We start from the raw sequence: 22886 nt of genomic DNA, 5'->3' as shown, positions 1-22886 counted from the left end.
ATGATAAGCATCAGCAGCTGGACCCTGAGTAAATCGCAGCCACAGAGACTGTGTAAATACTGAGGTTTCAGAAGAATGAACTTTTTCCAAACAGCTTTGTGCTGGGGAGCGGGGCCGGGGGGGAGCGCACAGGAACACTGCGTGTTTGCTAGAGAAACTCCCGCTTCTTGAAGCACCCGTAGACATGTCCGAACAGGCCTGAACTTGACGGAGCTTAAAGCCAAACAGAAATTTCTGTTTTTTTAGCCTGGCCCCTGTGTTTAAACAGGAGTGACGACATCAGAGGAAAGGAGGGCTCAGGGCCGGGGAGAGGGAGCGAGCCTTCCGAGCCCGAGACCTGCTCGCTGCCGAGAGCCGCAGCTCAGCTGCCTTTCCCAGATCAAATACCTCGGGCTTTAACTAATGCATACGCTGGCCCCATCCTCCAAGGGTGAGCAAGAAATTCAGTCCCTGTGTTCAACTCGTGGACGGAACAGAAGAGTGATGTGATTAACGTGCGTAGAGATACACGTGAGGGGAGGGATGGGAAGAAAGAGATGAGAAAGTGCTCTCCGGGGGCTCTGTATTAATTAAGGACTACTCTCCAATGAAATAACCATCTACGGAACCATATTCCAATTACAAGGCCTCCCGTAACAATCTCACATCTCCCACCTGCGCTCCAGGAGTTTTCTGCAGGGAGGAAAGCCAAAGCTCCTGCTCCCCCCGACCCCGGGTTCTGGGACATCTCCTCAAAGCCACATGTGAGGGTCACACCGCAGGAGAAGAGGACAGCCCACGGGCGAACACAACAGGGCTCAGGTGAAAGCAGGGTCGTTATATTCATTGGAAACAGGGGGACAATAATCAAAGACAAATGGGAGTTGCACTTCCAGTAAAAATCAATGGGAACTGGGGTATCGGCTTAGCTGTCCTTAAATGTGTCCTCTGCACCACAGGGATTTACCTAGGGAAGACTTGTGCACTACAAAGTAAGCCCAGATTATATAAACTATAGGTTTATTATTTTTCTTTCTGCTCTGAGAGACCTTTAAGCCTCCTTGTAACATTATACATGTGGGTACAACCCTCCACCTGGCTGGAACTCCTCTCCGAAATCCAGAGGCGTCCGTATGAGAGTAGGGTCTCCCAAACAGATCCCGTTTCAGGTCTTTCCCAGCCTAATGGTAAAAAAAAAAAAAAAAAAAAAAAACAAAACAAAAAAACCTTATTTAATTGTTTCCATTTCAGAGAATCTCATTTTACTAGAGTTTCCAACGTCCCCTGGGATCATGGTTGAATTAAGCTTTACCTGTCTTGTAACATTTATTCTGCTATCTTGCAACTTGCTGGGTATTACAATGTGAGGGGAGCTAAACCAGCTCCTTTCTTCTTTTTCTGATATGAAGACAACAGCTGAAAACTGCTCGGGGGGACTGCAAGACAAGTCATACCCCTTCACGCAGAACACAGTTCCTGAGAAAGTTGCTCTGGCCCAAAAGGTTGCTTATTTTGCAACGTTATTCTACTCAAGAGCTTTATGCTAATTGTTCTGATCAGCAATAACATCTTCTGTTTTGCCATTTTATGGACATTATGTAAAGTAAAAGGACAATGAAGTAAAATGGATTTTGTCAAAGCCACCAAACCATTACAAAAGAAGATTCATTGCATAATGGATGCCCTTTTCCCCATAGGGAAAGAAAAATACCCTGGCTTCAGCTTAATTTTTTTGTTTTGTCTGTTTGATATCTGATGCCTACCAGAAGGATTTGTAAAGAAACCTAAGGCATTTAAGACTCCAATTTAATGGGATTTAAGCATTTACTTCTGTTGGAAATGTTTGAAAACAATATGCTAAGGACCAAACGAACTACCGAGTTTTAATCACCTCCAAACTTCAATACCTTCGACAATAACACGTTGAAAAACAGTAGAAAATGATGGGGCTGGAGGCAGCAGAATGCAAATGAACCCTTCCGTGCCCTGACTTTCCAAACATTTCAGACTATTAGTTCCCAATAATTTCAACTGTGGCTGCAATTACTAAAGTCTTCTGAAAGTCAGCTGTCAGCTTTTAAAGTGTTCTTTTTTTCCTATAATAGCAGATGGTTCGGAGATACAGCGGCTCTAAACGCTCACTTGAGGAACCTGAAAATTCCAGAAATAGGAGATTTGAAAACTGACAGCCAGTTGATAAGTTTTTGAGACTCTTCTCTGAAGCTGAGAAAAGGCGAAAAGGAAAGTTCAGGAGGAGACGGTGAAAGAGGAAAATACAAACAGGCTTTCTCAAAATAACCAGAGCTCTGTGGCAGCAGCAGGGGAATGACAGAACCTGCTCGGTGCCTGACTCCGCTACTTCTGCCTTTGCTCTTCTTGAGTAGTGGCATTAGTTTCACTGAAATCAATCAGCCTGCCTCTGGAGTCAGCTGTTATTTAATTTCACTGAAGGGAAAGGGCAGAATCAAGCCAGTAAATACTATCACGTTTATAGATATGTTTTGTTATGTTACATGAGAAATAGTAGCATGGGACTGCTGGGAGTTTTCAGACTGATAAAGCTGTTATTGTATTTCTATTTTTCACTGGGGAACTGCAGCACCAAGAGATCAAGGTCATGTTTAGCAGAGAGAGCTTAAGGGGTATTTTACATATGAATAACTTTAAGCATATGTTTAAGTGTTTATCTGAAGGAGAGTCTCTACAAATGGTCCAAGACAGTGCAGATGGAGCAAAGTCCACAGCAGTGAACATCCATGAGCCCCAAGTAGCTGTTCAGGGCTGTAGCTGCAAAACCATAAACTCTTTGCAGTGATAGCTCTATCGATGTCATAATTTTCTTGTCCCTAAAGAACATTTCTGCCCCTTACAGCCCATCTAGCAACCGAAAATCAGGAGACACGAGCTCCAAGTTCCTCTCCATGTCTTATCTAAATACAGCCTCTTAGTTCATCAAGAGCGTCACACTGTCCTAAGCCTCTCATTTTAACAAGAGATGAGAGTTTTACCTGAAGTGCTTCAGTGACTCTCTTAGACAAGTCTGAAGCTCTTGAGACTAGTATTAAATGCACTAGGTGTTTCTTCTGCATTACTCAGATCCTTCAAGAAGTCAGAGGGAGAAATGAATATGTATTCTATATGTCAGCTGGTTATATCAAAGCCTATCTGTGTCTAATTATGGAAAACAATCTGCCTATGTGAAGTTAACGGGGAAAGCTCTAAACAGATGTTGATTAAAGAGTGCCTCTGTAGAGTACTTTTTGAGAGGTCATTTTGCTGAGTTTAGATTGAGATGGATGAAGGTGAGGTATTTGGCAGTGAATTGCATCTTTGAAGTGAGTGACGAGATCAGGTTTTAGCATGGAAACACAGAGGTTGCGGTGACATTCATTTGCAGGGGAGACAAGTGGAATTATTAAGGGAATGAACAAACTAATTTGCGTGAACGAGAAACCTTTCTGAAGTGAGTTGTCACATTTATTTAAAGGTATGTAAGAATGTAAAGGTTAGCCCGATCGTGTGAGAGAAAACTAGTGAACTTTTTGCTGGAGATAATGGCACAGAGAGGATACTCCATAATTTCCAATGAAAGTCTCTTAAACGATGAACCTCTACTTCAGACTAAATTCTTCCTTACCTTGAACAACATCAGGGTGAACACGTTCCATTAGAAACTTCTCACAGCCCTGAAGGTACTATCAAAGCTCAATCAGCTCAACCAAGATAAGGGCTGGTTTTTTAGTTCCCCTAAAACACTAGCAATGAAAATAAAGCATGGTATTCCCCTAAACAATTTGCAGAGGATGGCCCCAGCCCTTTGGTGCTGGAAAATTATAGATGTGCTGAGCAGAGAATCTGGCCTGTGTATTCAAGCCTTCGCGGAGATTACGCCTGAGATGGAGCGGAGGAAATGCCACAAGTTCCTCTCTCTCAAATGATGTTGGCATTCCTTGTGACAATCCCAGCAGATTTATTACCTCTCTGAAAACATCCTACCGTGCTTTATACCTCCTTGTGGAATAGCCACAATTTACTGGTAGCCATTAGGTGGAGATAGTCCTTTCTCTTTGATTTCAACAAACAAAAATCCAATGTACAACAAAAAGCTGCAGATAGGAACTCCACTGAATGCTTGACTGTAAATGGAACCCTCAGTAGCTTATTGCTTGGAAGTGAGAGCAGAGGTTGAAAAGTAAATGTGCTCTGCCCAGGGCATTGCTAAAATAATTTCTGACAGCCTGTGCCAAAGCACTGAAGTCAACAGACTTGGCTAATCCACTCTGATAAATGCAAGTTACAAAAATAAATAGCTTCAAAAAGCAGCTGGGAGCTGCCCAACCTGAACAATCAGGAGACAGCCACACTCGACACCCCCAAACCCTGAAATAGTTGATAGGAAAAGTTACCTTTCCAGTGACGTTACTACCAGGCATGGACAGGCCCTGTTGCCATCAGCCACGGGCACCTCACTCATGACCAGCCTCTTTGCTGCTCCAAAGGACTACTGGTGGGTACCAGCTGCACGGCTGAGCCTTATTTCCATGAGTTCCTTTATCCAAACAACCACCAGCTCTAAAAAAAAGACCCAGTGTTCAAACTGCTCTATAGGATCTGTTTCCTTTGCTTGGTTTTTGGCATTGTTGTCACCTCAGCACTTAAGGAGAGATGGGCAGAACAATTTGAGGTGACTTTTGAGCCCACTACATCAACACTGGAAGTAACATGACTCTGGTATTTACTAGTCCTGCTGTATTATTCCATACAGAATGGAGAATGAAAATATAGCTTAACTATTTTTTGGCAATCTAACTTACTTCTTTAGCAATTTAACTTGCTTCAAAGCATATTTCACTAAGTACAGAGGAAGAGTTGCCGTGGAGAGAAATGCATGAAGGAGAAGAGTGAAATAGATAATATATTTAAGAACTGTCCTTTCCTTTGGCCCACTTCCCATGGAATCTTTCCGTCTAATTTATGTGGTACTGTGAATCGCAGAGAAGTCAATGGACCTCTTTGCAACTTCCAGAAGAAGCCAGGAAAGAAAGATGCAAGTACTTGTAAGGAAATCCTTGAATTTCCAATAGCTTTTTATGCAGTGGCTTAATGTCTAGACTCTTTCTTGGAATGAAGGCTCTGGATCATTTTCCTTTTTTCCCCCCAAGTACTGCCCTGCATGACTGCAAGGCATGAAGAGCCAGCATCCCTCAAACTGTATTCATTGCTTTCACTACATTTGTACCTCACTTTCATTTTATAAAGCAGGCTTATGTTATAAAAAGATATAAATGGAAAGCTAAAAGAATATTTTAATCACCATTGATTTTATAGATTTCTGACTAATTCTGCATTAAACAAACCTTCATATATCATAGTTAAGCAACTGATTACCATCTCACACTAGGACTTCATTTCATAAATACTTTTATATATCTTTTCACACAAGATTAATCTGTAGCTCGGCATACAGCGTTGCTAACCTAGACCCATTCCACTTTCAGAGCCTGCGCACCCTGATTTTGCTTCATTACAACCATTTCAGTTCAGTACATGACGTCCTGTTGACATCGGTATTGGTACATCACCAGCCTTGCTGCAGTCCCACGAATACAAAGCTTCAGCTCTGCGGCTGAACTTCTTCTGCAGGTCCATCTCTATGGAGAATGGAAAGCCTTACAGAGGATGACAATTTACTACAGTTTTGCTTAAAAAGACTTTGCTCTTTCCTCAAGTGCTAGCAACTCCTGCTTTAATATTTCCGAGCCAAGCACCCAATCCACTTTAGTCCAGCCCTGGACCAAATGCAGTTTGTTTGTCACCAGCAAAGTTCAACAAAGACAACAGCGCATCCAGTTGCCTTTGTTCCCACCATGTATGAAACCAGAATATATGGGCACAGTGATACTAGGTGGAAGCACCATTTATTAATATTGTCCATTTATAGAAGGAGGAAAAAAAAAAATCATACTGCATCACAGATCCAAACTCACACCTCCATAACCTCAGTGATGCTACCCCAACATGTCACTTCTGCACCCAAAGGTCCCTCATCCTCTGCAAAGGAACTAACATAGTGTGGGTCCCACCAGAATAACTCAGCCCTGTAAAGCAGTTTTATAGACATTAGCGACCATGGTGTCACTGTGCATCCACAATAGGAGCTTGCAGTGATTTAACAACGAAAGGTTCCAAACTATTCTTTATTTTAACCACGGCTTCCAAGTTTAAAGTATAGAACAAAGTTATGGTGGCAATGGCAGAACATTGCTTGTCAGGCAGCCCTAAATCTGGAATGCATTAGCAGCGGTTGGAGACAGTCTACTTATTAATTCATGCTGTAGGTTCATGGAGTTGTTGTCTACTAATCTATTAATTCAGAGAGTTGTTGGTCTGAACTTGAAGAAGCATGGGATCATCTAGAGAGCGACTCCAGTACCTAAGGCAATGATGAAAATGAGAGGCTTAAACTTAGAGAAAACATGGGTCAGCTTTGGTGTAGGGACATGCGCTTTGGGCATTGCTGCTTTATTCTCTCTGGTTTATGTCACCAGCAGCAGCACCAAAACTTTGCAGAGGTTTTTCAGACATTGTCTCCCTTTAGTCATGGATCCTTATCGTGGGTATTAACACTGAAAAAGGATAATCGAGTTATGAAAGGCCAGCTCAAGTTATCTGCCGCCCATGATGCACTCCATCAGATGAGCCAGAGTGACAGAACCTCGGAGTGCATCATGCATTATGGATCATTTCTTTCATCTCTCAGGCACTGCATTCTTACATCACTGCTTTACAGGAGGCATGAGACAGGAACTAATATATGCATGTCTTAGCACAGTATGTAACGCAGTGAAGCCCTGACCTTGTTCAAAGTTACTAAGTGCTATTAATATATATAATGGAAATAAATATTAGCCTTGCTTTGCAGATTGAGCAACCTGAGACACAAGGCCCCTGAGTGATTTGTCAGGACCAACAGGGAGCCAGGTATCCTGACAATTCCCAATTCCTTTTACTCTAAGCACCTGACAAAGTTCATTCCCATCTATCCTAGGGTTCCTGCAGCAGGGGGGAAATATCACCTCTAAAAATGTTCCTGCTTTATCAGCAAAAAGAGGGTGATAACAAAAACAGCACAGGCCAGACAAAAGCTAATTGAAGCATACGGGTTCGAGCAGATACTTAGAAACACTGCCTTAAAATAGCCTGGCAAGACCAAGGGATGAATCTTCCTCGAGGACTGCAATAGTCAGACGAGGAACCGGCAGTCAGCAGTAAAGCTTGAAATGAACCATGATAAAGCATTTCCAGGCAGGTCGGGCACCTGCTTCAGGCTTTCTGAAAGGACAATGTCGTCCACTGTGCTGAAAGCAGCAGCGGCGAAGAGAACATATCCCTAAATCACTCTCCTACGTGAGATGGCTGCCTGAAGTTTCCAGCGGGCAGTCCGAGTCCTGCCATACTCTCGCCTTAGAGCCAGCCTCCAATATATGTATGAGATCATGGGTACGGAGGTGCTACTGATGCTGCACTGAAGTGACCTTCTCTAGAACCTTGAATATAAATGGAAAACACCATAGGCGACCAGACGAAAATTTGACACATTGCCTGGAGAGGGAACAGACTGTTTCAGTGCTTGACAGAGGAAAGCTGTATGGCAGTAAGTAATAGGGAGCATCCATTAAGCTGGATCTCTTTGGACACAGATCTGGGGGATAAGTTTTCAGTGTGACATTGAATTCTTCAGACACTGTAGAAGGCTTAGCTTCTTTAAAGGAAATTTGCTCAGAGGAATATAAGCCATTTCCAAGCATGAACAGAGTACATTAAAGCACTGACTCAGGCTTTGATTCAGAAAAGCACTTAAGCACCCTTCTTGTAAAGGGATACTTTTCGGCACTCGGACCTTGGAAGGGAAGGTGTATTGTGGTCTCTCTGGCTCAACGCCACATATCAGGGCATAAAATAAACCTCAAACTAATGCAATTAAGGAAGAATCTTTCACAGTGGACATATTTAATCCATTACTGCCCGCTGCAGCAGTTCTTGCACCTAGAACTGGCCATCGCCAGGAGCGGCACACCGACTAGACAGAAGAATGACCCATTTTGATAAAAGCATTGTCTGAAATAGGTAAGAAAAAAAAAAAACATTATTGCTTTGCACTGTAAATTTGAAAGTGATGACTTTGCTCTTCATCTGTGATAGTCTTGCATGGGTTTATAACATAAGACACACAGGAAAATGGAGGCAAAAGGAACACAGCACAAGAAAACAGCTTCTATGGACAGAGGAGCTTCTTGCCAACAGCATCAATGGGCAATGAGAACAGGGGAGGGCAACGGGCAATGAGAACAGCTCCTGCTGGAGGCAGGAGCAGAGGTAGAAAAAGGTTGACTTCATAAGAAACATTTCATCTAGAAGAAGAAAAAGAAGCAAACCAGGGGAGGGGGGGGGGAACCCAAACAAACCCGCTCTGAACTCTTTGGGAACACTTTGGGCTGAACTCTTTGGGAAGAAGATTACAAAATTTACCTTTTCAAAATTGTGCCCAAACTTCCAAATTATAAAAAAAAAAACCCAAACCCTTGAGACTGCATTCATCTTTACCATGGAAGCATCAATGATATTGATATCAAAGATTCTAAATCACAGACTCATTCATCTTACAAGCAAAATTCATTTGTAATTCCACGGCATTTTATTTCATGATGCATTAGTAAATGTTCAGTAGTGCATTTTGCAATAATAATAAACTAAAAGCAACATGAGATCTCAGTGCTGTAACTTGGCCGTTAAATCTTTTCTTGAAACTGCTATGAGCTTGCCAGAATACTTGGTGAGAGATGTCAGGGTAGCAAATGGACACAGAAAGAATTCACCAGGTTCTATTATACATTACAGACTTTTCTTCTAGCTATTTCTGTTATGATTAATCTTCCAAACTCTTTGTAAATGTTTTTATTATAAATATTATTATTGACATTAATATTCTTCTTGTAGGACACCTATAGTTTTAGTTCAAATTCCAGCTCATGCTGTAGCCACAACTTCCTCCTGTCTCTGTCCCTTCAAAATATTATGTAGACATAGCGACATTATACAATACAAGAAAACCGATTAATACGGTAGGAAATTTTTTTCCTTTCAGATGAGGAAACTGCTCTTTGGTGTCACAGCCAGGGTTACATGAGGAGTTAACAGCAGAATTAGTTATTCCTGTTCCAGTGCCTTAATGATGCAATCATCCTTCCTTGCCAGTTAGCTCTCCTTATAATTACAGTGTACAGTGACGCATGTTTTAAGAGTATAGGCAAGCACAGAGCTAATATCACGTTAAGTGGTCTGTCAAGTAACTGCATCAGCTCTCTCAAAGTCTGTCCATCTAGGGATGTACTCACAAGAGTGTGACCAGGGCAGCTGTGGATGAAGAACATCCAGTAAAACTCATAAGATTTATTTGCAGCCTAATTCATACAGTTTCTTTCTGCGGTTCCCAAGGAAGCAAATAAGGCCCTCTCGAAAGTGTGAGAAGGGCAGTGCAGCACTTCCCCTTGGAGCACTGATGCAAAGTCAATGGATGTTTTTCCACGGAAAAGAAGAAGTTCAGATTTAACCATGTCCTGGAAAGCATAAAGACCGAGCTCGCTCATCTGTCAGCAGGAGCTGATCCCTCTCTGGCTCATTTCACATCTCTGTCCTCAGCCTCGTGTGACCAAAATTACTTTTGGCCCTGGCTGCACAAGAAGGACAGTTTGGCTTTGAGTTCCTGAGACTCCACTCCCTATTTTTAAGTTTATGTGAAAAGAGATAGAAGTGCAGCCAAAGGTGATGTACTGTTCTACGAACAGGGGGATCCTCTTACACTAATGAGAACACTCCTGGGCACAGTCTACCTGCTGGTAAGAAGTGTCAGCTTAACAGTTCTTCCAAAGCCATGAAACCAGATAAACCTTCCTGTCTGCATCGACCTTCAGCTTCCTGAAATACTGTGCAAAAATATTAGCACTTATCTTTCAGATGCTGGTTTAGAGCAAGGGTTAGCTAGACTGTATCTTGAACTCCCCTCCATCCCCAACTTGCTAGAGCTACACGCTACAGGTAAGGGCTCATCTCTCATCCTCGCTGGCCTTGTTGATACTTTCCTCAGCTCCTGGACACAGACCTCCTTACAGATTAAATTTACGGCTTCGCATCCTATTCTTCTTCTCCAAAGACAACAGGTTTCACCTTGCATGCACAAGCCTTTTATGCATTTGAAGACTTATCATATCCTCTCTCACTCTTTTCTTCTTAGATAAAATCAGTCTGGTTATTCCGGATTTCCTCAGAAGTCACATATTCTGTGTGACCACCCTGTTGACTCCTAACCCAGATTAACTGGGCAAATAGGAAAGATAACTTTTCATAGCATTGCCATGTTATTAAGGACTTCTTTTTTAAGGGCACTGAACGTCTTTGCTGCCACTCAAGCTCCTGTCAAAGGTCTCTGCAGAACAGTTTCTTTCTGACTGAACTTTTAATAAACTCTTCATTTTTCTAACTTGGTCACCTGATCGTTAATAGCTATTTGTCTGCTTCTGTAAACTCAATGAACAAACATTCACTGGTGAGACTGCTACTGGAACTACTTGATTTGCACAAAACACTATTGCTAGAATATCTAGATATCATAATAAAGGCTGAGCCAAATTATATTTAGTGCTACAGAAATACATGGCAAAGAGAGCTCCTCACTAAAAGATCTAGACTAAGTCAGAAAAGACAGAAGATGTAAATATCACCATTACTCCCACTTTACAGGTGAAGAACAGAATGTAGAAACGGAACATTTAAAAGGCTCCTAAGCAATCAAGGAAACAGGTAATTTCCTAATCGGACCCTAACCCTAATGAGTTTCTTCAGAGGTCTACTCAGTCTCAGATCAACCCTTCAGCCGCACTCCTTCCAATCCTTTACAGTTACAAGGGAAAAGGTCTGTTTTCATTTTTCATGAAAACAACTCAATTTTCAAAACCCAAAGAGGTTATGAAGGCCACAAACTGTATGAAGACTACAATGACAACAGGGACACTCTATTGAAGCAATAAAAGGTATGAAGATCACCTTGTGAAAGGCCTGAGCTAAGATCATGCCCCTTATGTTGAAGAAACCTCTCTCAGTTTATCTGACAATTTTTATATCGCCATTTCTTTGGGCTTTCCAAAGCTCTGCAAACCAAGTCCAGAGTTTCATTATTTATTTATTTGGGATGCTGTGTGTCACAGTGACACATTGAGAAACTGGCATCTGCAATTTTCACATGTCAGAGTGACTGTAACTTGAACTGACAAAATAAATTGCTGTTCACACACTCCCACTGACTTTGTTATGTCCCTGAAGCCCTAGGCCTATTTTTTCAATTAAGATCCCCCTTTCTTCCATCCCCCCTCTTCCTACTGCAAAAGCACAATGAACGGCTGGCAGGAGGGAACGTGACTTCCACAGCTGGCAGCAGTTGACTGGGAAGGCAACGGCATTGCTGATACAGAGAGCAAATTATTCTCCTCAGCTTTTCAGGAAAAAGACACACGTCCTTCCGCCATCAACTAATGCTGCCAAACCTTCCAGAGCGTGGCGTGCAGAAGACAACAGGGTTGTGTCAGGTTTGCTGTAGTCTTTCAGCCATCAACTTCACAAAATGAGTTAAGCAGTTCTACTAGGACTAGGGCAAAGCAGTTCTTGATTAAAAACAGTGGAAAATTTCCTAATCAGGAGATTAAACTGATCTCCTGATCACAGGAATGTCAGAGATCTGAGCGAGTTCAGTGAGAAACTATACTCATCTCCCTAGGAATCTCACTAGGAACAGTGAGTAATAACATCTTGCATATGGGGTTATCTCATTTGCTGCATGGTCCAGCAAGGAAAAATAATCTTAAAGACCTGAGAGCCCCCTAAGCTTTGGCTCACTGAAGGCTCAAGATGAACAGTTCCCGTCTCCCCTTTGCCTAATTTCCCATTAGTGAGCCTGAGCCATCACCTCACTTCCGACTCCTACCTTCCTTCCTTCTTCTCCTGTCACAGCAGGCATGGAAAACATTCCCTTCTCCACAGTGGCACAAGCCAAACAAAGCAAGCAGCAACTATTTCAAGCACCAGAACTAGTAAGGCTCGCGAAGGAACACTGCCCGACTTTCTGAGTCCTGTGACAATTATACCTCGCCTGAGCCCCTGACTTGGATTCCACATCGTCATCTTCATTTGGTAAAATGCATCACATACTCCTAGGTGCTACTGAAGGAAAACATATTTTGTTTAACACTCCAGGTTGACCCAAGTTGTTCCCTCATTTTGTAATCCTTTCCATTTATTTGAGCTGAATTTGGAGCAACAAAACCACATGTGGCTTGCATGACATTTAATTGCAAGTACTTCACACACTTCTAAATTCCTTCCTTTCGTGTGCGGCTCTACATATTTAGTCAAGGACATGGTGGGGAAGGTCAGTGGGAGGGGAGCGAGAGAAGAGAAAACCATCTTCTAATGCATTGGCCATTCCAGAAAGAGCCCTGCTCAACCACAAGAGCTAGTCATATGTATGAACAATTCTATATTCCTATGGGCAGAGCTGCGAGGGTGAACTCAGTTATCTAATGACAGCCGCTTACCAGGCAGTCATCAACTCAGGGATGTATCTGGGTGTCTGGTGGCCTAGGAAGTTATGAAAACACAACATCACTGGATTACAAATAGGGTTATTTGGAGGCTTCAAGGTTTGTGGTAGTGACTATCTCATAAAAAATTCTCCTCCTGGGCTATGAGACTACAAAGAACAACACGTTCTGCCTATCCCAGATGAGCCATGAACAATAGAGCAATGAAAAGAACAAGGGAAACAATGAGGAAGGGAACCTATAGCCTCCACAAAAAGGCACTCTAAAGGAGTGGAGTATGAAATACAAAACAAATTACTGATATTAAACTAATGCAATTATTCAATTAAGTACTTAAGAACAGTTATTGTGTTTCCTAATTACAATTCTTAAATGATACGGTCAAAATCAAGGTGAAAATCAAAGAACAGATTCCATGCTCCTCCACAGCTGGGCCCACACCTTAGTACAGATCACCATTTCTGAGCTCAGGAGTAATTGCTTTTAGTCTTTAGCTCAGTTATCAGAGTAACTCTTATCCATACCCAGTAATCTCATGCTCTTGACCCAAACCTGCAGCTACCCAAAGCAGGCTGCTTACACGTGCTCCTCTCAACCCCATTCCCACGTGTTCTCACAGCCAGATGTGTGCACATACATATGGATCTACTCTAGTCTGGTTCTGCTCTAATTTCCATGAGAACAAATGGGAATAAAGCCTTTCTAGCCAACCGAATCTTGCACAGAAAGGATGAGAGATGAATGTTGAGAACAATGTGTTCTGCGCTCCAAAGTGATTGAGCATGAACTCAGTAACAGCAGCTCAAAGGGGTGTCTAACAGGGAGAAGAGAGGGCACGAGCAGAGACATCTCTGAAATGCCAACAGGAGCTCAGCATCCCCTGGGCACAGATGCCCACATCACTCAGTGTCATTTCAAGCCATGGAAATGAAACTTTCTTCTCAAGTGGGCATCAGCAGGGCCTTAGAGACTTTTGGTTTCACGCTACGGAAATCAAGGGCAGTAGTTGCTCTGCCCTTAACCTTGAAGAGAATCTACCAAGAACAAAAATTGCTAACTTGAGAGTTGATGAAAGTATATTCCTCTGCATCTACACAGCAGGTAGAACAAAAATAGCAACAGGATAAAACTTCTTCCCATTGACTTGCTTCTCCCCAGCACTCACCTTCAAAACACCTGTGGGCCTTTAGCTGTGGAAGGAAGGCTTGCCTGGGTTTTCACCCCCCTGGCAAGGCTGGTGGATCAGCGGGAGGTGTACACAGGATCACCAGAAGAACAAGGACAGGCTGGAGTAAGCACACACACCTCCAGACAGGCAGCCCAAGGCTCTAGAAAATTCCCTGAGAGCTTTTGAGGTCAGTGTGTCGCTGTTTCCTTACTCACCCCTCCCTGATGCACGCAGAAAAATTGTTCCCATATGAAAGCATGAACTGCAGATGCACAATAGAGAGAAATATAAACACATTTCCTCTTCAGAAGGACTGTCTGAGGAAGAATGGTCTGATTCATGCAACTTAACTATGACTAAAGCCACTGTTTGTGATTTGAAAATGTGCTTAGGTGTTGGCAGCCATCTGAGATCTTTGTAGTGTGTCAGCAGGTTATAGATTTGAAGACCAAATTAAATCTTTCAAACTCAATGCCATTCCAGATGAAGGCCTTAGCATTTGAACTCAGCAACACACACACTAGAAACATTTCAAAGAAAATACTGATTTGACAGAAACAAAGGTATTTTTCAGAGGTGCATTTGTTTCAGCAAAAGCAGAGTGATGTTTCTTCCTGCCCCCTAATTGAAACTAAGCAGCAGTAGCTGGGTGATTACAATACACAAATTCGCGCAGGTTGAAGACCTGTCTGCTTTACAGAAAGCAGCTGAAATCAAGTACTCGCCATGCTATGCGAATGCCCTGACAACCACCATGCAGTTTATTGGGTTGGGGAGTGGGGGAAAATAGCAAAGTTCCTTATGAGAATAGCAGAAAGAAGGAAAAGAAAAAAGAAATCTAGTTTGTGATTTCATTCCACAGCAGAATATGTGACTGAACCTCCGTGTCACCAAGCTAGACCACGTGTCCTTCAGCAAAGCCCCTCTAGCAGAAGCACAACCTTCCCATTAATAGGGCACTCAATGAGAATTCGGCAAGGCTGAGACTGCCCCAAGGGGCTTATCGGTCAGCAGCAACGTGCACAAGAGAGATCCCACCTTCACTTAACTACATCTACCAGATATATTCACATAGTATTTTCCAGGATGCAGCAAATTTTGTTTTTCTACTGTGATGCATGCTAATTAACAGTTACACGCCGAGGGTAGTTTAGACAGCACCTTTTCCCCAGAAAACCCTCACACCGTCTTGAATTTTCTACGACCACCTCCTGTGGAATACAAACAACAGCCATCACTGTAATAAAGTTCTCTATTCCAGGAGAGATGGACTTGCATCTGCTTGTCTCCAGAGATCCTGCTAAATCATATTACTCCTTCCCCCACTCTCCTTCCACAGCAGAGCTGATTGAAGAGCAAAAGAGAATTTCAAGGTGAATAAAAGCCCTGTGTTAAGCATGAGGTTATACACAGGGGTTGCGGTATCGCAGCAGCCTTGGAAATGCCCATGAATCCCCAAAGCTTTGATTTCAGCATTAAGTAATGCTGGCCTGAACATTCATCCGGAAATGTGCATCACACAGAAAATTTTATGTATAACTTTTCTTTTTCAAAAGGTTTGCTTCTCCCTTCAGGTCAGGAGACAAAAAAAAAAAACCACCAAGAACATCAGATTCACTATTCGGGTCAGTCCAGTAATACATCTCTTTCGGCACCCTGCCTGACAGATGAGTTGAGCCAGCACCAGCTGCTCCAGCGGTAAATATGAAACTCTGCAGTAGGCAGTTATGAAATAACCTTGGTAAGAGGAGGTTTCTTGCTAGCCTCATCCTAACCCCTATCATTTAGTAGTTGGCTTACACCCAGAAGTACACAGCACCCAGAAGGATGCATATACCCCTTCTTAAATTATCCTAACATAATTGGATGTTCTCATTAGCCTTACGTATTTCAACCATGGTCAATCATCCCATAAATTGAAAAGCCAACTGCTTATTTACATGTCAGGGGCAGAATATTCACAATATTTAATAAACACTTGATGTTTATATTCCCATCAGGCCCTCCAGCCCAAGTCTGACCACGCTTTACACATGGCAAGAGACAGCGTCTGCTCGAGCAGGAATATAAACTGTCCCGTCCAAGCTGCTGAGCAGCGTTACCCCTGTTGAGAAAAGAGGCAGATGAATATTTTGGGCATAGTTAGTTGTGAAGTCTGTAAGAGAACTAGGAACCAGAGCAAGGTCAGTGCTTCCCACGCTGCCTGGAACAACAATATTTTTGCACACTTTGTGGCCATCTCACCATAGTCCTTTGGACGATGGAGGAAACCAGTTTCACAGCCTGGGGACAGCTGGTCTGTGCAAGAGCCTCCCCACTCAGTGCAGTCACCTCAAGGCAGACACGCAGGGAAAGCTAGGGTAAATTTAAGGACAACTGGGAAAGCAAACACGGCTGAAGACACTAGGAGTATTTTTCTGAAATGTTTCTGAAAAAAGCTGGTCACAAAAGGAATTAGACACGTCCAATACATCAAGAAACTCCTATGCTTATACATACGTGCATGTATATAAATATACCTATATCTGTGGCTCTCTAAGTATTTATATGCTCTGGCTTTCTCAAACAGGTGAAAATTATCCCAAGTAAAACTACATGATGTTTTTCCCCGCTGTCATGTGCGTGTTTATGTTGATGAAAAATTTTCACTGCTTTCCTTTCTCAGAAAAAAAGTTAGAACAAGGGTATTTCTCTTGCCTGGTGAAACACACTGAATTATCTCCCATTTATCTGCAAAATTCATAACAAACATTTTTAGTGGTTTTTGAACAAAAGCTAGCCTTTTTTTAAAAAATTTAATCTACATTTCGTTCCTTCTCCAAAGCAGAGGTAAAAATAGAACTATTTTCCCTTTCTTTCCAAAACAGGTAAGATTTTCCTTTGCTGGCCTGTTGATCCCCCACTCCATTTAGCATTTGTTTCCACTGCTGGGAAGATCCATCTTTCAGCAGAGCTACTTTTCCTGGTTTACATGGGAAGTACATAGAGACAAAGGCAACAAGCACTGATAAGAACAGTTCAGACTAGAAAGGAGCCATCAGGAATCCAGCAGTTGGATTACAGCAACATAGTGGGGACCAAGCAAAAATCAGGCCCCTTCATTGTATTAAAGCTGTACATGTGCAAGAACAACCTGCTCCCTGGGACAGGCACTCATAATAAAACAGACAAGGAAATAAAACAGCAAAGCCCATTCTGATCTTAAGTGGTCAGTATTTCCAGGGCAAGAAATTTGGTATCATTTTTTGGGTGCAAAATAGGCTTCAGAAGGATGCACCCAGATCTCCAAAATGCCTTGTTATTTCATCCAGACTCAACAGAGAAGCAAACACCTTTGAACAGCCTGCTCCAAAGTCTTCTTACCCTTAATATAAAGGTTGAGCCCTGGATCACAGTAAAACCTGGAAAGTTCAGAGGAGATCCGGCTACAGCATCCTCAATTCACCTTCCTCTTCGTAAATAAACAAATAAATAGCCCTCAAGACTTTGTTTGGCTTCAAACCTTTGTTTGAGGCTTTAGCTTCACTTGCTACAGCTTGCCATCCTTTCAGAGAGCTCAAATTTTAGCCAAATTTGTGCCTGTACAGAAACCAAGGGAAATGGGACTTGGGGGGATGCAGGAGTAGGAAGAAAGAAATGAGTTTTCTTCAGGATCTGAACACACAAACTGAAACAACAGAGCCCAGGAGGTGACACCATCACCTTTCTCACAGCTTTCAAAATCCATCATGTCCCAAAGGCAGGAGGAGAGCAAGGTAGCAGCTCTGAACAGCTCAAACATATTTGCAGATGCTGAATCAGGTGAAACTTCATGATGATAACACAGTAAACGCCACGCTCACTTCTACCAAAACTGGAGGCCTGTGAATTGAAAGTTAAAGTCTCCCTTGCATCTCCAAGACCTAGAGAGAATTTCAGGGTGGCTGTACAATAATTTTCAAGTTTCCCACCTCCCTCATATCTCACTGAGCAACAAGAGATGTTTTCCCTTTAATCTGCAATGCCACCTTGTGGCTATAAACAACGAGAACATTTAAAAGACATCAACATTTAAAACAAAATTCTAGGTCACTTTCACCAGAGATGGAAGTACCACATCTGCAAGAGAAACACCTGATGCAGGAGGACAAAAATCATCTGTGGATGCCTGCATTTTCTTAAAGCTAGTGTTTGACCTCTATGAGTTTCAGTTATAAATTCATAGTGGCATATGGACGAGAAGCTTATTATATAGGTCCAGTGACGGCATCCTCTTCCCTACATACTGTCAGGAGGCAGGTGGATAGATGGTCTCCTTGGGAGAGATGGGATAGATGGTCCCTTGGAAGGGATTTTCAGATCACTTCTCTCTAATTTCCTGTAATCCTTCCACACAAGGCCTTCAGAGAAGCAGCAGCAGCTGAAGCACAGAGCCTGAATGTGCAGCCAAGGCATCAACAATGTTCCCCACCCAGAGCATTGACGTTTGCTGCAAGCATGCAGCCATTGTCTGAACACCTCGGGCATTTGCAGATCCTGCTTTCCAACCTGCCCATTAGTCACTTCTTGAAATAGCACATCTCCTTCCCACCACAGACTCAAAACCCCTTTCAAGAAGGGCAGTCACAATGACTTCCCCAGACAAAACAAGATTTGTCCCAGGTAGAACCACCTGCCTGACAAAGACTGGTGCTGAGAGAGGATGTCCCATCTGTAAAAGAAGCAATTACAGTCACAGCTTTTTGCTGTGTGCTATGAAAAGCCCCAGCTCCAGTCCTTCCCAGCCCTCCTGGATGTCACCCAGGTGGACTCTTCCTTCCTCCCTTGTCTCTCCAGACAGGCTCATTCTTTAGGAACATGTGGCATCTTCAATAGCTCCTTCAATCCGAGACTGAGCGAAACATCCACAATCTTTTACCCTCTTGTGTTGTGCTGGGAGATGCACTGAGGTCCCTCTGGCCTGCAAGACCTGGCTTAATTCAAGTTGGACACTGTTAACCTGTCACAGGGTCCAGTATCTAAAAAACTTAGTACAATCCAGCAGTTTTCTTCCGAAGGCCTCAAAGATATATTTTGAAATAATTTAGCGTGTCTCATAGTCGCCTTTTGAGCAGACAAGTATTCTTCCCATCTCACAGCTGGCAGGCCAAGGCACACAAATACTAAACCCTTCTGGGTAGGGAGTAGCTGCCCTGCTATGCACAAAAATTATTGTATTTTTAAGCTTTAAAATACGATTCTCTCAGGCAAATTAGGAGCAGCTGTCCCTCCCTGGGACAAGTTGGCTTCTCACAAATATTTGGCATTTATAATACTCTTCTCCTTTGGCCACTGGGCCTGGTTTGCAATTAGGCCTGATTTTCAGACTGAATAACCAGGCTATTGCTCTGGGCTGCTGGCGCACGAGAGGTAGTACGAGGCTAAATTCAGCAGCAGTACAAGTCAGGGCATTTGCAGAAGCTAGATGGAGGAGCTGCCACCTTGATGGCACCCCAGATCCCTAATCCAACAGTGGTTTCATTCTCTGCACCTTGCGTCCTGTGGAGCTGTTTGCACCTGGGAAGCAGCTGGTACAGACTCCTTATGTTAACACATACACGTTACTCTGCCAAGGTGTCTTTCTTCGCCCACTCTCAGCAAGGCAAACACGAATCACCTAGAGAGGGGGTTCCTCTCTCCTTGGGGAGGTTCAGCACGTTACCAAGGGGATTGAGCACAAAGAAATCTCCATTCATGGTTCTGCTGGAAACTCCATGGAGCCAAGAGACTTCCCTTAACACTGGCCTAGATTTATCCCACCTCACTTTATATACTTACTAAAGCCTTTAAGTAGAAAGTCCAGGAGGCAGAGCCTAGGGTAAGCCTTCTAGATCCCCACTCTAATTAATAAAGAGACAATAGCCCTCCTGAAAGTAATTAAGATCTTAGATGGACTAAGACAATGTTTCTGTAACTTATGATGTCACCGAGACGCTGCCAGAGACTTACTGAAATCTGAATACATAAATCTGCTGCTGCTTCTCTGTCCACAAGACGTGTTGCTATCCCTCACAAGGAGAGATTTTTGGCATGTTATTCTTATCCCTGTTATCTTGTAGGTGTTTAAAAGAGGTTGTTGGAGTGCTTGTTCAAGTACTTTTCCAGAAATCAAGGTTAAGTTGGTGGATCTCTAGCTCCCCAACTCCTCCTCTTTCTTCTTTTTAAGAATATTCACTGTGCTAGTCTTTTTGTGGCTTCTGATTCTCTTCTTTGCAAGTTAACCCCACTTGCAGCACTGAAATACCATCTTTTTCTTTTTTTTTTTTTAAAGTATTCTAAAATTAAGTTCATAATTCCAACCAATTTGAAAACACCTAAATTATCCAGGTTGGCCCTAACCCATTTTCAGATATCTAGGTTGGGACCTTACTGCTTTATAACTAGTCCTAATTACAGAAATCATCTAATTAGTGTTGAACTTCATATGAAGAAAAGACATTAAACAATTATCTTCAGTGCTGATACGTTGATAGCTTTCTTTCCCTATTGTACAGCAGAACAGCCTCTTGTAACAGTGATACAGAATGATATCTAGTTACTGCCAATGGCTCTTAAACGTTATATCTTTATTTAGTTCTTTGGCCTTTCTGATTTTGTCTATGCTCCCGCTACACTTCTGTTCTCATTCTGGGAGCCTGACCTAGTTTCCTCTTATTGCATGTTTCTTTCTTGCATTTGAGGTCAACGATGAGCTCATGATTAAACCAATTTAATCCCCTACTATACTTTCCGAATGGGATAGCTTGAACTTGTGGCCTTGAGACCCCCCTAAGGGTCTGCCAGCTTTCCTGAAGTCACTTTGCCCTCAGCTCACCCTCTCAGGGGAGCTTTTCTCCCTTAATTCTAAAGTCTATTCTAGTTACCTTGCTTTCCCAAAAGCTATTGTTTAAAGTTTTGCTGCAATTGTTCACCATATAAAATACACCCATTTCGCCTTTACAGTCTTTGTAAAAGGCACACAATCAATCTATCTATAAACATATTTATTTGCATATAATACACGCTTAATAAAGTGCAGCAAGTAGGACAAGGGCAGATCCTGTGAACACCCAAGTACTTTAGCGTACCAATATGTGGTACTGGTACAAAAGGCAATATAAATATACAATATATATATGTATTATATATATAATACAAAGCCATATGCTAGGCGGCACACGCTGAACAGGTAGCTTCAAATGGACAATGTGTACTCTTTTGTCCAGAGGAGATACCTAACCAGAGAAGGAATCATTCCTACCTCTAACTCAGGTAGTGCTATTTTGAACACTGGTATTTCAAGCAAACTGTGCAAACAGAGGGCAGGCAAAAAAAAACCCAAAACTTAAGTAATTGATCTAAACAATCAATTTACCAATGCTACTCTCGCCGAGCGTCTTAACAAACAGAAGTGCAGTGAATTTTAACGATGCATGCAGTGCATATTTATTCACCTTCAGGATACAATGAAAACACAGATCCCTGTCTACAGCAATGAAAAAAGCCAAGAGCATGAATAAAATAAATCTGTACGATATTCTTACACCAAAAGTTAAAAAAAACAAAACAAAAAAAAACAAAACAAAAAAAACCCAAACAAACATGGTCTTTCTCAATAAAGAAGTCAAACATGAGGATCCAATCCACACTACTATTCCAGTTTCAAGGCTTATTACACTTGCTCTACTCTAATGCAAATAATCTCACCAGCTATAATGTAATCAGCAATCACACATGTTACCTGGAACCTGCCATAAGGCTGCAAATTAAAAAAGAAAACCTGGGTAAATTCTAGCTAACAAGTTAGAGACTGCTGTGGTCCCAAAGTGGCCCCCTCCACCCCGCTGACTTACTTTCTTTGCAGTCACCCAGGCATTCACCCCGTCCCTTCTGGCGCTGAAGCAATCTGCCTTTCCAAGGAAGCAACATGCCACCTCTTCAAGAATTCAAAAGCAGTAAGATACTTATTTCAGCTATTTCTCATTTACCATGATTTTATGCCCTAGTCATGAGGGGAGACCTTCTCGCTCTCTACAGCCCCCTGAAAGGAGGCGGTAGTCAGGGGAGGTTGGTCTCTTCTCCCAAGGAACAGCGACAGGACAAGAGGAAACGGCCTCAAGTTGTGCCAGGGGAGGTTTAGGGTGGATATTAGGAAAAAATTTTACACTGAAAGGGTTATTAAGCACTGGAACAGGCTGCCCAGGGAAGGGGTTGAGGCACCGTCCCTGGAGGTGTTTAACAGACGGGCAGACACAGAGCTCAGAGATATGGGTTAGTGACGGGTTTTGTCAGAGTTAGGTTGACGGTTGGACTCAATGATCTGAAAGGTCCCTTCCGACCTGAGCAATTCTGTGGTAACAATCCTTTCTTCCTCCACCTCCTACTCCTTGCTCTTACCCTTATGACTTTAACAAGTCGGCTGATTGCCACATAACTCTAACTTCACAAACAGAAAACATCGCTTCCAACTGCTATTTTTATTATTTCCCTGCTTTCCAAAAGAGCACCCTCACACCTTGTTCCTGGTCATCTTCACCTTCTGCCACACTGCTCATGTCCTCTTACTCCTTAGGGACAGGGGTAGCCAGTTACCAGCCCTGGGTTTGGTGGAACCCTGAATGAGGATCCAACTTTAGAAATTAGGCAGCCTGTGTCACCACCAAACTGGAAGATCTCCCATCTTCTTACAATACACTTCAATGGCTTAATAGTTCAGGGGGAAAATATCACAGAAGCAATAATAGCAACTGCTTTTTATCACTTATTCTGTGATTAAGCATGGGTGCCAAATCCTGGACAAACAAACAAGTTCTTTGGATAAAGAAAAATGGAAAGCCACTCAAGTTGGCCGAATTACAGATGTTGTCAGTGGAGCATCGAAAAAGTTCATCTGGGGATATATACAAAAGTCTCTGCACTTTACAGTCACTGAACGTCCTTTAGCCTCCTCAAAGAGGTCAAGATGAGATCGACAAATAAATACCATTCCAGCAAATGAGTGTATTTATTTTTTCCCAATGTGTTTTTTTTAAGTGCTGGATCAAGCTTGTAAACTCTCTCATGCCGAGTACTCTTATTTATGCAAAGTTTGA

At 42.6% G+C, this 22886-nt stretch overlaps 1 long non-coding RNA gene across 1 annotated transcript in view; it reads right to left on the bottom strand.

The window, feature by feature from the left end:
• Positions 1-807: 807 nt before the first annotated feature.
• The window catches only part of LOC141751628 (uncharacterized), a 107360-nt gene continuing 85281 nt past the window's right edge, over positions 808-22886 (bottom strand). The window contains exon 3 of the long non-coding RNA XR_012590033.1: positions 808-1160. This is a non-coding gene — a long non-coding RNA (uncharacterized LOC141751628). The remainder of the gene's footprint in view (positions 1161-22886) is intronic.

This window comes from Larus michahellis, chromosome 15, assembly GCF_964199755.1.
Source record: "Larus michahellis chromosome 15, bLarMic1.1, whole genome shotgun sequence".
NCBI classification, from domain to species: domain Eukaryota; kingdom Metazoa; phylum Chordata; class Aves; order Charadriiformes; family Laridae; genus Larus; species Larus michahellis.
Note: the sequence above shows the minus strand (reverse complement) of the source record. Positions and strands in the feature narration are given on the sequence as shown.